Below are 16,750 nucleotides of genomic sequence, written 5' to 3' on the forward strand. Positions count from 1 at the left end.
CTTCAATACAGGATGTAGAGAACTGTTTATAGGGGGTACTGCTGATGTAAGGTTTCAAACAACTTCTGGCTTGGTCTCCTAATGATTTTGAGTTTTCAGATTTGTTTCTGGATTGTGTTTCTGACTTGTACTTCTCAAAAGGAAAGTTTTCTATCACCAGTCCTAAACAACAGCTTGTGTGTAAGAATGGATGTTGGGTGGAGTCCTGAGTGAAATTCTCTGTAATGAATTTGGGTTTGATATAATTCTTAACATGCAAATCTGAAGATTAAGTAATGATGCTAAAGGTGGCTTTAAACAAAACCAATTTATGTTACTCACATGACTAATGAGAAATGTACTTTTAGGTAGAGTGAGAATAATTGGAGACCAACTACATGACTTCAGTTGCTTTCATTATCCTTACATCCAGTTTCCAACTGTGCTACAGGTGCACTTGGCATTAAACCTAGTATGCAAGTACACTATGAGTGTTTTGAGCTAATACAGGAGCAGAATTTCACCTCTCCTTTTGTAGGTTCTGATGCAGAGTAGTTGTTCCCAAAATGCAAATTAGATTGTGATAGAAGCTAATATCAGAGTAATAACAGATGATAGTGAATTGGGTTTTATGGCAATATTGAGGGTTTTTTGGGGGGAAGCTTCTGTAAGAAGAGGTCAGGAGCTGCCCCTATGTTGGACACAGATGGTTCCAGCAGGTTCCAAAATGAACTCACCATTGGCCCAAACTACTCCATCAGCAAAGCTGGTGGTGTGTCTCTGATAAGATATTTTTAAAAGAGTAAAAGACATGGTGTAGAAGCTGTGAGAGAGAGGAATGAGAAAAAAGTGTGAGAGCAACAACTCTGCTTTTTCATCTTAGTTTCCTTTGCTGTCCTGTTGAGAAGGACTAGCGAGAGATTGGCCAGGTGGGCATCTGGCAGATATCCAAGGTCAAACCTGCCACAGAGACTCTGGAATAAACTTCAAAAATAGAGAGTCGACCACTGGCATAGGTTAATATGAAGGTGTTCCTGCTGTCTTCAGAATCAGTCCCTTACTGACTTCAAAAATAATATGACAAAGATGTCATGAAACCATAGTATCGTCGAAGTCTCCATCACCAGCCTTATCACCTCAGCTGATGTCAGTTAGTATGATTTTAAAGGCCATCATCCCTAGCTGTTGAATACTAGCTGGATAGTTTAGATACAGGAAATGGTGACATGCAGAATTTAAACTCATGTTGATATTTAGCAAAAGAAGTTAATACAAAAAAACTCTCCTGAAATTCAGCCTTGTTGGGACTGAAAGGATTGCACCTGATACAACTGAGTGAAAACAAGTTTTTTCCTCAGTCTTTCCACTTTTCTGGAAGTCATGTACACTGAAGAAGTCTACACTTTCAAGAAGTGACTTTTTTTTTAATTTACAAATTAAAAATCTGTTCAAGTATCATGTGGAATTCTTGCCTAGTCCCTAATGCTTACAATGATGGTATATATGCTAGAATGAATAAAAAGATATTATTTAGAAATGTGAGGGAATTGCCTACAAGCATATAAAGAAGGTACCTGTTTTGTGTCATTACATAGTAAAAATACAAAACCTCAAACCCCTTGCTCACCCAAAAATACCTTACTCACATGACTGATCTCCCTGATTTACACAATCTCACAGCATGGGTAAGGAAGACACAGGAGAGAAGCTTTTGCAGGATTGGGCCCTTGAGTGACCCTGGTGATTGCTTTCTCCTTTGGCAGTAAATTTTCGTGAAAATAAATTGTCCAATCTACAATTTGTCCCTATAGTGTTCCACTGTTTACGGATCATTTACAACACTCTTGTGAGCACCTTGCTAAAAGTACTTTGAAATATCAAAATGGACATTATTTGTGTAATGAGGTTTGGGGTTTAATAGCTTCATGCACACATGAGGAATTGCAGGCTTTCCTGATAGGCATCTATTAAACAAAATGCTTTGCAACCTCTGCTTGAGGGTAGAAAAACCTTTGTGTTACTGCTCTGGCCTGAGATTAAATAGGGGTTATGTCTGAGCAGAAGCTTTTTGTAGCACGAGAAACAGCACATTTTTGCTGTAACACTTTTGTGTAGGGTGACAACTGAAGTGGGAAATAATCCATGCTGCTGTCAAAAAGAAGAAAGGGGTTGAAGGAAATGTTTCAAGAACATTGGAGCCTAACTCCCGGAAGTATGCACTTAGACTCAATTACCAAATTTATTAATGGGCTTAAGTTTCAGGTGGGTCCCCAGGAGAATATTTTAAAATCCCACATTTTGCTGCTTCTTAGCAGTCAAATAAATTCCAGTTTTAAGCCAATTATGCCACGAATGGCACTCATTGAGATGGGGTGAACAAAACTATCTCTTTCAGCAAGACATTTATTTCTCTTTTTTATAACCCCTTCACTGTGTTTATTCTAATTAATTAAATAGCTTTAAGGAGCATTCATGAGTTCTGAAGCTTCATTCCACTTACAGTGAATTTCTGATTAACTTTGGTGTGATTTTAATCTGGGCAAGCCTGTACATTTTAGCCCTTAGGAAAACTTGAAATCATCCCAAATATGCAGTTTGTATGTGGCTGCTCTGATTTGCAGGCTAAGATAGTTTAATAGGGCAAACAGAGGCCACTGTTTCACTCAAATTTAGTGCTAGAGGAAAGTTCTAATCAAATTTATTTTAAATCATTTTCTGAGGGCTTTCTGCCCTAGTTCACCACATAAACTCTTAATACTGACACTTGTTACGATACTGTAAAAGACTATTGACCTGATTCAGTTGTCCACCCTGGGGTATCTACTTTAATTTGAGATGCTTTAGAGTGCCATGTGTGGCTTCCACTTCCCAGAATGGCATAGGTTCTGTCTTATATTTGCCATTCCCAGTTGAAGGTTTCTGATGGTTTTAGGTATCTTGGATGGTGTTAAATCCCTTTGTGTAGAAATTTGAAGTTCAGCCCTGGTAAAAAACCATAATGGGAATTTACAGTTTGACTTATGCCTTAAATGCACGAAGCTGTTGACATGTAATTTGCTGTGGTTTATTTTACCTCAACTCAGATGCCACTACAGAAGGGCATGGTCCTATGACATATTTTCCTACCTTCTTAACTCTCATATATATTTCACATGACTTTACATACTAATACCTTGAAAACTGCTTGTGTTTATATGACTGTGCAATACCTATTTTGATCTAAAGCTGAATAATACCATCAGTGACAGACAGTCTGTCCTGAAGCAGACACTAAAAAACCATTGCAGTAAACAGATAGGACTGGGTCTATACTAATAAATTAAAAGTGGCCAGGTCAATGGTTTGGGTCAACTAGCACTTTATCAAGCAATGCTTGAGGACAATCAGGAGTTAGTTAAGATCATGGAGTACTGCAACTAGGCACTTGGGACAGGGCCTCACTATTTTGAGTAAAAGGATTTTTTTTAGAATGTAGTCATGAAAGATGCTGTGCTAAATGATGTCAGTGGCAGAGAATGTATTTTATACGGCTTTATTTACCAGTTTGGCTGTTAAGTTGCAATTTTGTGTCACGGTGAAAGTCATCTCACAGCATGGTCTCTCTGCCACAGGATGGTCTCACTGTCTGTCTCTTCAGGCCCCTAAGTAACCTTCATCTTCATTTCCTCCTTCACACCAATACTGGAGCTTGTTTGAATGCTCAGAGAGGCAGTTCAGAGTAAGCTGTACATTTTTCTACTGTACTTATTTGATGGGTCACCTGAGGGTTTCATGCCCACAGGGATCACACACAACTGCTTTCACAAAGGAAACAACCAATGGAAGCATTGGTCCAGCGAAGTGAAAGAGAAAAATAGTATGGCTAGGAGACACTAATTCACTATTTCTTTTATCAGTACTTTCACAGCACAGCCTGAGGGTGTAGATGCCCTACAAGCCTGTGCTAATTTAAACATGGAGGTGCAGTCATGAATTGGCTGAAGTGGTGTCCCCTCCAATTGCCTCAGTGGTGGGAGCCTTCAACCTCACCATACAGTGTCCAGATCAAGTGTCTGCTGGTAAATAACTGTGGAGCGTTAGCTCCCTTCTCCAGCCACTCTTTCCCTCCCCCAGCTGCTCGGTCCCTACACCTTTTCAACAGCATAGGGAGAAAAAGCAGGATGGAAAAGCTCACAAGTTGAGCTAAAGACACAGCTATCACTCAACAATTCCCATCATGTGTAAAACAGACTCTTTTTTTTATTAAAAATAGATTTGGATGGTAAGAAAAGAAGACCCTGCTTGGATCTCTGCTCCAGTGGGGGCTCTGCAGGGCTGCAGAGGTCCTCTTGCTGACCTCTGGACCTCAAGGCCCCTCTGCCTGTGCTCCCTCCTTGGTGGGATTTCTCCTGCTCTTCCTGTGCTGCCTGTGGGCCTTGCTGAAACCTGTTTTCCCCCTCCTCTCCCGCCTCCTCCAGCTCAGCTGAGGGGCTCAGCTGTGTCCTGTGGTGGGGCCATTGGAGTTGATTGTGACCAGCTGTGTTTGGCCATGTCCTGTCCTGCATGGGGCAGCCCTGGCCTTTCCCCACAGAGCTGCCTTGCAACCCCACTGCCAGTGCCTGGGCACGGACACACCAAGAGAATAAGTGATTGGCATGGAGAAAATTATAAAATCTATTTTAACTCCATTGCAGAGTATTCTTTATAAATGCTTTCTGACACCATGCTTCAACATCTGTGTTTTGTGGGTTTTTCTGTAGTACATTGCTCAGTACAAAGTCTGATACACCCTGCAAGAAAGAAGACACAACTCTTCAGTGTTGGTGATTTTGTAAAACATCATACCCCACACAGGCACAGACTACCCTGGGACTGACTGGCAGGCAACTGCTGCTGGTTGATTCAACAACAGGAAGTCCTTTTCCACTGAATACTTACTGCTGCCATTTTGTTTCAGCTTCCTTTTTATGACAAGGAGTCACCATGTCTTATCCCATCTGTTCTCATACTGCCTTGCAATTGGCTGGGAGGTCCTGATGCCCATTCTGTTTATCCCAGAAGTATGTCCTAACTGGAAGGCCGTGTCCACCACATACACAAAGCACCATATACCTACATGTTTTCATACTGAGATTTGATTGGCTGGTTGTTGTTTTTTTCAAACTTTCACACCCTGGGATCTTAGAACACCCTTTGATTTTCTACCCATTTCCTTAGAATAGGGAAGTACTCATGAAAATACAGAATTATTTATGTCAATGTATGTATATAAAATATCTGCCATTCCTTTTTGTATACGTATACAAATACAGAAATGCTCCTTGTGTGGACTCATCCCACTGTTTCACTAGTGAAGAGACCTGATGGGGTGTTCCTGGGACACCCTAAGAATTGAGGCCTTCTGTACACTGGTTACCTAGTGTATATGCAGCCACAATGAAATGATACCTATAGGACTTTGTCTAAAGGAAAGTTGACTTTCACACTCATATCTCACTTTTAACTTAAATTCCATAGCTTTTCTCAGAATACAACTTTCTTTACTGACATGGGTCCCTGTGCTGGGAGATGGCATCCCTCTCAAATGGAGCCATGCCACAGAACTGTGTTCACAGACCAGGCAGATGCAGCAGGTCTCCAGACACTCCTCTGGAGGGGCCAGGTACTGGTGTAGGCACTGGGGGCTGCCTGCAAAGCTGCCAAAGAAGACCATGACTGGATGTAGTACCTATGGTTCTTTGGGGACAGCTGTAAGGCTTATGTCACCACTGATGTAATCATGAGCATCTTTGCTTTTGATCTGGCCCCATATTGCCTGAGCAGTTGCTTCTTGTTGGAGCTGGAGGGACAGCTCTCTGGTGGTGCTGGGGCTAGTGATCTCTGACTGCATGCTGGAAGATGTTAGGAAAGGCATGAGACCTACACCCCCAAGCAATACCCCCAGACCTTCCTGGGAGAGGGGTAATATGCCAGTCCAACCCTGAGCACACGTTGCCATGCCTTGCCCAGCCCCTCGTTCTGCATTGGGGCACCCTTTATGAGGGCATACTTAATGGACACCATTATGGCTTGTGTGTCCATAAATATCTGTGTCATCACCTATCCAGTGATGTAGCATGCATGTTGGAGTGGAAAACAGATGCTGCAACTACTGAGCACATCTCTGGGGCTTTGCAAATTGTCCTTGAGGGTTTTTTTTTTCCCCTAAAGGCCAGGTCTGACCTGTAGTGTTGCTTTGGGCATTGAAAAGAGTTTCCCTGACCTGTAGCTACAACTCCAGAAGGGTGCAGGCTGGACATGCATGTTGTGCTTTATCTGTCTTCTTGGTGTAAGCATCTCAAATACTCCACAAACTCTCAACTGACACTGAATATTTATCTGTAGGTAACTCAATGGTCTTTGTACAGAATAATTCAGGTGCTTAAAGTTTGATATCTAATATTATTTTATATCCCAGAGTATCCAGTCTGATTCCAATATGTAATTTCTCAATTCTACTGTAGATCTTGTGTCATAAAAACCAGGTCTAGATAGGTTTTTATCTCAGGCATTCCAGGGCATATAAAATAGCACTACAGATATATATATATAAATATTAAGTGTATTAATTATTTTCCTACATTGAGATATTTAAATTTAGTTGCATAAAATCTGATACTGAAAGATATAATAAAAGATACGGTTCTGTGCTCCAGTGGTTGCAGTACAAATGAACTATTGTAGAGCTTTGCCAGGATGGGATGAATCTAGTCCTACAAATGCTGTGTTTGGGGATGGTGTTTTCTAAACTCTAGCACTAGAGATGACACCTTATTTTGACAAACAGGGAATTTCATCTCATGAGGTATAATTATGTGACTGAATGTTGAACTGCTTATTGCAGTATACATATCTGTTATAAACCCCTGCAAACAGAACGGGTGCCCAGTTGCCCTGTAGGAAATAATTCTGCAACACTGAATCAAGAATGTAGCCAAGTGCACTAGGTCATACTAAAGAAAAGAAATATTTTAAACCATGACTAATTTCAGTCTCCCCCACTCATAGTCATACCTAGAGCATCAAGATGCATGTAAATAGCCAGGAAAGCATTCAGGCACTAGGACATCTGTATCCAGGGACTATTTCAAAGATTGTTTTCAATGACACAGAGGACAAGGAATATCAGTTTTTGAGTCCCTACCTACATTTCCTGGGTTCTTCTTTGGGATGTGCTGTTTTTGGATATGTTTCAGCATACCTTTCAGTAGGTGACAGTGATTAATCTCTCTATCCTTTTGCATCTATGAGAGATATGGATTCTGTTTCTGTTTTCTTATATAAGGTATGAACTTTGATATTTGCTGGGGGGTGTGCACGTGTGACAGTTACCTTTTATGATACGTAATTTTTATTCCCCAAAGTCTTCATAGCTTCTGTCTCGCAGTAATTTATTATGGCAAACTTTACACTTTCCTGCCCCAGGATTATGGAAGAGATAATAAGTCACTTCTTTTTATGTAATATTTTAATCTAGAAATTCTAATCTAATCCAATCTTCATATTCTCTTTATGCCTTTTATAGGATTCTGATGAGCTTCATGGTGTGCCTTCCCACTATCTCATCCTCCACTATTCACATCATCCCTTTTTAACTGAAACAAGTTGGAGGAAAAAAATTGAGAGGAAGGGAAAGACAAACCACAGATTCAAAAAATATAAAAAAAAAAAAAAAAGAAAAAGAAAAATGCAATGGACAACAGGATTTATTAAAACTTTAAATAATGTTCTAAATATTCTTCTGGTGAGTTGTTATAATACTCTTTCACTGAATGTCCTGCTACATATTTATCAAGGGCTACCTTGTTGGCTAATCATAACTTCATAGGTTATAACAGAGATTTCAGTTTACATAAGATACAGATCTTGATACAGATTATAAATTCAGCATTTATGGTTGGGAAGGGCAGCAGATTCTCTCCTGAGATTAGCAGCCTAGTGATTCAGCTAGATGAAGTTCAGTTCCTCAAATCCCTATTATCAGAAAGTCATGAAGAAAATGGAGCTATGCAAGAATCAGGCAGACATTTTTAAAGGACACATGCTAACAAGAAGAACCTTCAATTCTACATGTAATTACATAACAGAGATGTTTCATACAATATCCAACAGCGAAATAGAACTTCAAAAAGGACATCGTGTTTGTATCTTCAGTCTTGCATTCTGTTAGGAGCAGCTGGAAAACAAAATCACAATTGAAAGAAAGCAAACTATTCAACTACTTTATGTTGGTTCTGATGACAGCAAGCTGAGTGATGAGGTTAATTTGCCAGAGGGACAGGATGCCATCCAAAGGGACCTGCACAGGCTGGAGAAGTGGGCCCAGGTGAACCTCACAAGGTTCAACAAAGCCAAGTGCACGGTCCTGAACCTGGGTCAGGACAACCCCCCATTATCCATACAGGCTAGGAGATTATATTCTAGAAAGCAACCCTGAGGAAAAGGAAGCTGGCCATGAGCCACCAACATGCACCTGCAGCCCAGAAGGCCAACCTCATCCACAGCTGCATCAAAAGAATTGTGCCTAGCAGATCAAGAGAGGTGATTCTGCCCCTCTACTCTGTCCTGGTGAGACCTTATCTGGAAGATTTTGTCCAGCTTTAGAGTTCTCAACACAAGAAGGACAGGGACATCTTGCAGCACATCCAGAGGAGGGCTACAAAAATAATGAAAGGCCTGGAGCACCTCTCCTATGAAGACAGGCTGAGAGAGTTGGGCTTGTTCAGCTTGGAAAAGAGGCAGCTTTAGGGGGACCTTATAGTGGCCTTCCAATATCTGAAAGGTGCCTGTAAGAAAGCTGGAGAAGAACTGTTGATGAGGGCATGAAGCAATTGGACAAGGGGTACTGGTTTTAATGTAGAAAAGAGGAGATTTAAGATAGAAATTAGGAAAAAAAATCCAATATAAGTGTGGTGGATCACTGGAACAGGTTGCCCAGAGACGTATTGGAGGCTGCATCCCTGGAGATATTGAAGGTCAGGCTTCATGGGGCTCTGAGCAACCTGATCTAGTGAAAATGTCCCTGCTTACTGCAGGGAGATTGGACTAGATGGCTTTTGAAGGTCCTTTCCAACCTAACACATTCTATAATTTTATGATCATCAGACAATTAAGATAATTTGACAGATTTTTTCAAACTGTTAGAATAAAATTAAATTTGCTGATAAAAATGGAAAAACATAAGCCCTCAAAAGCAGACTAAGTCACTAAAGAGCAACCTCTTCATGCTTTTTAATGATTAGGATTGCTGTCTTCCACAGCAGCTCTTGTATGACATCCAGTTTCAAATACTCTGGTTCAAATGAAGATAAAATAAGTAAAATAAGTAAATAAATAAATTTTGTTCCATATGGTTCTGTATTCCTTTACTACGTCTTGTATCCTTACATCCTTTAAGAAACCTCAAAAACAGAGAGATGACAGCTAGACCAATAAGAAAAATACATTTTGCAGAATTGCTGCATCTTAATAGAGTTTTATGAATCAAGTAAACACGTTAAGAGAAATACTGTCCAAAGGCAGAGACAGAAATGTGACAAAACAAATACAAAGCTTCTTATTTCCATCTTGCCTTTAGACCCAGATCTGTCTGGTCTCAGACATCCTTGTTCATTGAGGAAAGAATTAGTATTTGCTTACTTACTTTAGGACACACAATTCTAATAAAATTTAAAAAATATATTCTTAATGAAAAATGTTATATAATTTGGAATATCATGTAGGCAGGTTAAACTGCTGAACAGTCTATATGCCGTGTACAGCTCCTGAAATCAACAGTGTGATGATGAAGAATAATCCATACTTATTTAAGCAAAACACAAAATCTTCCTTGAGTCCCTGGGCCCATCACAAATGATCTAGGCCGAAATTGCTTTTAAAAAATCTGAGTTATAATCTTATGATGACATAAATATATGTACTGAGAGTCTTTAACTGTGTAAATAAAGACTTTTTATCAGCATGTGAAAAAAAAGAAATAGAAAAGAGATATCTTATTTAAAGAAATTGTTTCAGTAATTATAAATAAATGAAAACTATCAATATTCACAAAGATGAAGAATTCAATCTTTTTTTCTAATCTGTTTTTCTTTTAAAGCGCTTCCTTGACACCTTTTGTGAACTCCAAGTGTCCCATCTTCCAAGCAAAGATTCCATTTGGCTTCTATTGAGACCAGAAGTTTGTTTTTCAGTTGCTTCAAAGAGGGGATTTGTAACCCCAAGTTTCCCCCATCCCCAGGAACAGAATCAGTGTGTTTTAGAGGTGTGATGTCTCCTGACATTGTGCTAACCATGCACCTATAAGAAATGAAACACTGAGAAATAAATTTAACTCATGAATAGAAAAAATATATTAACAAGGTGTAAGGGGCACTGGATACTATCCTGGCTTACACAGCCTTTTTCCTTCTTTCCTTGAATGCTGCTGTCCTTCATATTCTCTTTGTCCTTCATTACATTGCTTCAAGTATGTGAGCAGATCACGGGACACATCTGTTTTCTGCCTCCTTTATCAAATAGTGCTTTCAGAAGATTTCTGTAGCGCCACTGATTTGAGGATGAGGATTTAGAACAAGGCTTCTTCCACACCCACGCTTTCTGTGTAAAAATTATTTCAAAATACAATTTAAAATTCACAAGCAGTGAAGAACTGGTCATAGTTAAGTTGTGTGATATGTTGTGTACATTGTATTGGGGTCATGGAGCTTGTGTGATCATGGACAAGCACAAGAGAATTAGAGAATGAGAATTCATGAGAACTGATCTTAATCTTCAAAAAATGGTGAACGTTATACTGGTTAACGAGTGTGTTTAATGGATATTTTAATTATTTTTTTCCTAATGTATTCTGCAATGTCATAGGTGTGTACCACTGCTAGGAACTGTTTTAAAAGCCCTGGGTATTTCAGCACTTTTTGCCTTTTAGACCAATCATACAGAGATTCTTGGATACGTAAGATGTACTTAGGTACTTGGGTAATAAAGATGTACTTAGCACTGGTGCTGGCTGGCAAACGAGGTTGCCATTTGTCTTCTGTTCAGATTGGCAATTCATCTGTTAGCAGCCTCAGAAAGGAGATTTTTACTCCCTAAATCTTCCTACTTCCACAGGAATGTAATAAATGTCTTGTAACAGAAAAGATGGCCTAGTCATGTCTACTGATATATTGCCATTAAATAGATGTAACAAATTGAATTCTGGACAGAGAAATGCACACAAAAATGTTATCAAAAGTATATGAAATATGCTAGTAGCTGGTCAGAATTCTTTAGCCTTTTTTTTCCTCTTCCCTCAAATGCTGCTGTCCTTTCTATCTCTGATTCCTTTTCCTTGAATCGTGTAGGCCCAGACAGCAGCATAAATAAGCAGTGGCACACATCTGTCTTCTAAAGAATTAGCCCAATTTAAATCCATCTTGAAGCTACACCCTGATTTGATTCTTTTGTTTTGGTTTTTATTTATTTTGGAAGTGAAGAAGGGAAATTAAGGTAAGGCATCTTCCATTCCATTGAGTAGTGTCATATGTTTCAACAATCAATTTTCAAATAACACCTTTAACTCAATTTCATTGAAAGTCTTTTTGTAGGCAAGCTTAAAAACTCACTTTAGTAAAAATTAGGCAAATTAAGGAAATCTGGAATAATAGATACAGAGGCAAAATTACATAATTTAAGTCCATTTTATACAGTAAAATAGAAGACAAGAAAAATGCATGTGTGTGCATATATACGTAGAGAGAGCTGTTCTCTAGCCTGACACAATGAGATCATAACAAAAAATACCAAAATTCTCTTCATTTTAAACCACTGTGAAAGAACAAAGCACCAGGAATAATGAAAGTGTTTTGCTTGATCAAGAAGGCATGCTGACAAAATAAAAAAAAATAATGCTGTGGAGCTAGTCAGGATTTGAATCAGTAAAGCCAAGAAACTGAGTCATGAACATCCCAATGGAGTGTCCTGTGAAACTTTGTAATGGTTCTTAGTTAAGACCAAAAACTCTTTCAGGGGGCTCCTTCGTGTGTTTTCATTTGCAAATAACTGCTTTTTTTGGCACTTTGTTAGGAAAAAAAAGCTTATCTGTAGATGAAAGAGAGCAAGAAGGCATCCATACACTAAAATAGTAGGGCTACTTCATTAAGATGTAAAAGGCTCAAATACATTTCTTCACTGCCTTATGCTGAACAGTGATTTGAATGTTGGTTCTGCCACCTGAAGGTTTTCTGAATTAATCTTTCATCTCAAATGAATTACATCATCTATGTAGTCTGTCAGATCTTTGTTTTATTCTGGTCTTGTGGTAAACAGGAGGGAGGCTACAGATTTAATTCCTTATCCTTTCCATTTGAATCTGTTACCCCGTTGATTTTGGTTGGGATTTTTATGGAGTTTTTCTCCTCTCTTCACAATTTTTTTCTATGACAGACTTTGAAAGATGTGACTTTTCACCTTATTTGGAAGAAAAAGCTTTCAGACTTTTTATTTTGAAGTAATTTCCTGCCCATCTGTAACCTAGAAATATCTAGACCTGTCCCTAAAATAATGACATAGAAAAGATGAAAGGTATTTATTAAGCCCAGATGAGTAAGCTTGTTTTCTTATCTGCTTTCTTGAGGATGAGCTGTTATGCTTGTGTTTATTTAAATAACTATCTCAGAGACTTTAAAACCCTGAGATGAGGGATATTCATGTAAGGACTCTTCACATCCAGACCTAATCCTTTGTGGACGTGTCATATTTTTAAACAGTAAGAGTAAATCCAGGCAGTCCCAAATATGTGAGGGAAGCAGTTGCAGGGAGTTAGCAGAAGCTATTAAGTAGTTCTGTCAAAGAATCTGTAGCCAAAACAGTGGGTTAGCAAGCAGAAGCCTATGATATTTTGGGGTAGAGTGGGAAGGTATGTGAGATTACAGATATTAGAGAGCTTTTCAATGAATGGATTTGTTTTTGAAATATTTATTAAATTAAAAATAAATTTCATGTTTGTTAGCCCAGACTACCTTTACACTTCAGATGAACTCCATGTGCAAACTTATGTTACCCATTATGACCAAATAACTCCTACAAAGATCCTACATACACTAAAAGTTGGGTTTTCAGTGTGTAATGTTGTTCACTGAAAAGTACTCGGCAGGTTTTTAATCTGTCAAGTCTCCACTTTGCTGCACATTGAACAGTACTGAGGAAAAGATACTAATTCACACACGCACATGTATAACCTTTAAACCAAAGTGTTAATTGAATAAAATGACTGTGGGGAGCTAGTATGCACCAAATTGATCCCTCATTGAATTAATTCTACTTCATAAATAAAATTTAGTCTTAACGGGGGATAAAAATGACAAGGGCAGTAAACCCAGATAATACCTTCAATTTAAACTCTCCTAATACCTAGCTGTTGTATAAAAGTCAATTAGTCATAGCCAGATATATTTTCTCAAAATATTCCCCTTGGAAAATACATTTAAAGGATAACTGTGATTGGCATGTGGTATCAACAGATGGATGTTATTTTTCAAAAGCAGTACGTGCAAGGGAAAGAACTTGATGAATGCCAGACTTTAAAAACTTATAATTGATTTCATAAAAATGTGGAGTGTAGAGAAAAGGTAGGCTTGAGTGGTGGAGCCACTTGAAGTTCAGCAAGGCCAGATGCACATAGACTGGGGGGGAACAAGCACGGGCTTGGGCAGAGAATGGATTGAGAACAAACCTGAGGAGAAGAACTTGGGGATGTTGGCTGTCTATGCAGCCCAAAAGGCCAACCTTATCCTGGGCTGCATCAAAGGAAGCATGACCAACAGGTTGAGGGAGGTGGTTCTCCCCCTCTACTCTGCTCTCATGAGTATGTATCATGACTGTATCACGACCTGGGACTCCCAACATAAGAAGGACATAGAACTGTTGGGGTGACTCCTGAAGAGGGACACAAAAAATGACCAAAGGGCTGGAGCACCTCTCCTGTGAAGACAGGCTGAGAGAGTTGGGCTTGTTCAGCTTGGACAAGATTCCAAGAAACACATGTTTCCAACCCATTCATTTGTAGAAAAGTTCGGGAAAATGCTTGGTTATCTTAATATTGTATTTTATCCCAGGATACAACTCAGAAATCAAATTGGTTTAGGGGTTGTTTTTTGTGGTTTTTTTTTTTTTAATCCTCACTTGAGTTTAACTCATTCATTTAATTTCCACAACCATTATTTTCATTTCAGAATTGTGTTTTAAATGTAACAAAAACTGTGTAGTATCACAACCCAAAATTTTCACCTTGTGTCTCCTCTGTGAGCCTTGGGATTGCACACAGTTAGGAAACAGGATTGAAATTCCTCCATTAACAGTGTATTAGTGTTTTAAAAGCCTTTTTTTTTATCAGCAGGTTTTATTGATCATATTGGATTACAGCCCATATATTCCAAGGTCTTAGAGTATGCAACACCCATTGATTTCACAGCAAATAGTTGTTTCCAATAACACTGAAATCCCTTTTGAAAAATATGGGCTTCATTCCTGCCAGAGCCAAGTCTCTGTAGGACAGCAAGAATCCCAAAGCTCTACAAACTTTGCATCAGTACTGCCAGGTTTGGGTTTTCTTTTTTTTTTCAGAGCAATAACCTTTAGCTTTATCATAGCTCTTTTAGGAAGTGCTTTCCAGACATACAATCTCCTGGGTGCCAATTGGCTTATGGTCTTCATTATTCTGTTGCTACAGAGCAAAAATGCAATTCATCCTAATTTGATACAAGCTCATAGAATTTCAGTTGGCTGAATCCACTTCTTTTTTTCTTTTCTTCATACGGATTGTGGTAAAATTGAGTGTCTGGTCTAGGGAATTTAGGAAATCACTTCAAGAATTTCCACTACTCATGCAGATAAAAGGCTTTAAAAAAAAAAAACAAACAAGAAAACTCTGACTTAGAGCAAACAGCTGGTACTGACACTATCATCAGATGTTGGCTTATGAAGAAGGAAGCATGTTCTTTGAGCAGAGTACATGTACATGCACACTAGCTTTCTGATAGTATGAATAAGACTAGAGTTTCTCTTTATCTCCTACAGTCACTGAACTCTCCTCCTCAAATAACTTCCTAAAAATATTGTCCAGTGTCTCTAAACTAGTATATTCCACACAACCTGTCATGGCTGGTCCCAATTCTCACTCACAGCTGGGTCACCGGGACTTTGGTACCACTGGTGTTCCTGAAAGTTTTCTTCTTCAGTGGTGACACATCAAGGGTGTTGACTCAGTCACACTGGGTTTTACTTAGTGTAAAGTTGTCACATGGTATGTTGCTTACTGTCCTGTTTCAGGACACCTGGCTGCTCTGATGCTGGGATAACTGCCTGGAATTAGAGGAATAGGGAAGCCAAGCAGCTGGGATCCCTGTCTAGAGAAGGGGACATTGACAAGGCAATTAGGAAAAAAAAAACAAACCATGAGTCATCAGCCTCTGGACTTCTTTCAAGTGTGAGGGAAAAGTGTCCCTTCAAAGAAAATCTTACATGTCAAATGGACTACAATGGAGTGAGATATCCTGTACCTTAGGGAATTAGCCATGTGGGAGATGTTTTATTATGACCTGGACAATGTGCAGTTACTCACAGATCCAGGTGAAGTTCAGTGCACACAACTCAAGTGGCAATAGCTTGTATCAAGGGTATCACCCTACTCCAACTCATTGGCAATAAAAGACTGGGAAGACAAAAGAGGAACCAATGATAAATAAATTGGCTAGTCAACTCCAGCAATACAAAGAAAATCTCTCTTCTTCCCTTGTCTCAGCTGTGGAGAAACTTGTTCAAAACCTAAAATAGCATAGATCCTACTTCCTACCTGTAAGGACCACAATCAGCTCTTAAGAGTAAGTGTTCATCTGCTCAAGAGAGAGGATATAGAGGGTACATGCCCTGAGGTACCCTGTGATTTTACCTACGAGACCATGAAGAAGACATGAGTAAGTGGAATAGAAATTCTACCTCCAGTAGCTGAAGGGGACCAACAGGAAAGCTGGGGAAGCACTGTTGTACCTTTTGAATTCTCTCCCTCATCCCACTGGTGGGCAGGGAGAGTGAATGGATGGCTGTGGTGGCATTTCCTCTGCCTGCCAGTTTAAACCAGGACACTCACAGCCTGTAATTCTGCATGCTGTGTCATTTCTCTTCATAGTAGCCAGGAACTATTATTTCCATGGGAAATCACAGCAGCAAAAACCTGACATCTCCCTTGTTCTTGCTTTACTTTTCAGAGCATTATAATTTTCTGGTAACATGGAGGATGACACATCATGACATTTTCTATAAGCAATAGCAAATAAGTTCTAATCAAGGAATGACAGTCCACTCCTCTGTTTTTCCCTGACCTTATATATATGTATATATTTCCTCACACATTTATAAGTGGTCTGAAATAAAGACCAGAAATTTCTCCAAGCAGTGAATAAAAACCATTACAATCCTGCATTCTTAGATGTGATTACAAAATAAGGTACTTAAGCTCAGACTGGACTCCATTAATCACTTTGGGGCATTTATATATACAGAATATTGTAAGAAGGGTGAACTTTGCCTCAGAAATTTTCCAATATAAGACTCTTACTGAGCAGACCTTCAGCTTACTTGTTTGTTTGGGGTATTTTTTTGGAGGGGGGTGGTGGTGTATTTTTCCTATGTTTTTTATGAGTTTCATCTTTTTTTCTCATTGACTTTGGCAGTTAGTTCACTTCATTCCTCATAATATTTGAATTTCTGTCCCTTAAGG

Source organism: Gallinula chloropus (assembly GCF_964237585.1).
Source record: "Gallinula chloropus genome assembly, chromosome: 2".
Lineage (NCBI taxonomy): Eukaryota > Metazoa > Chordata > Aves > Gruiformes > Rallidae > Gallinula > Gallinula chloropus.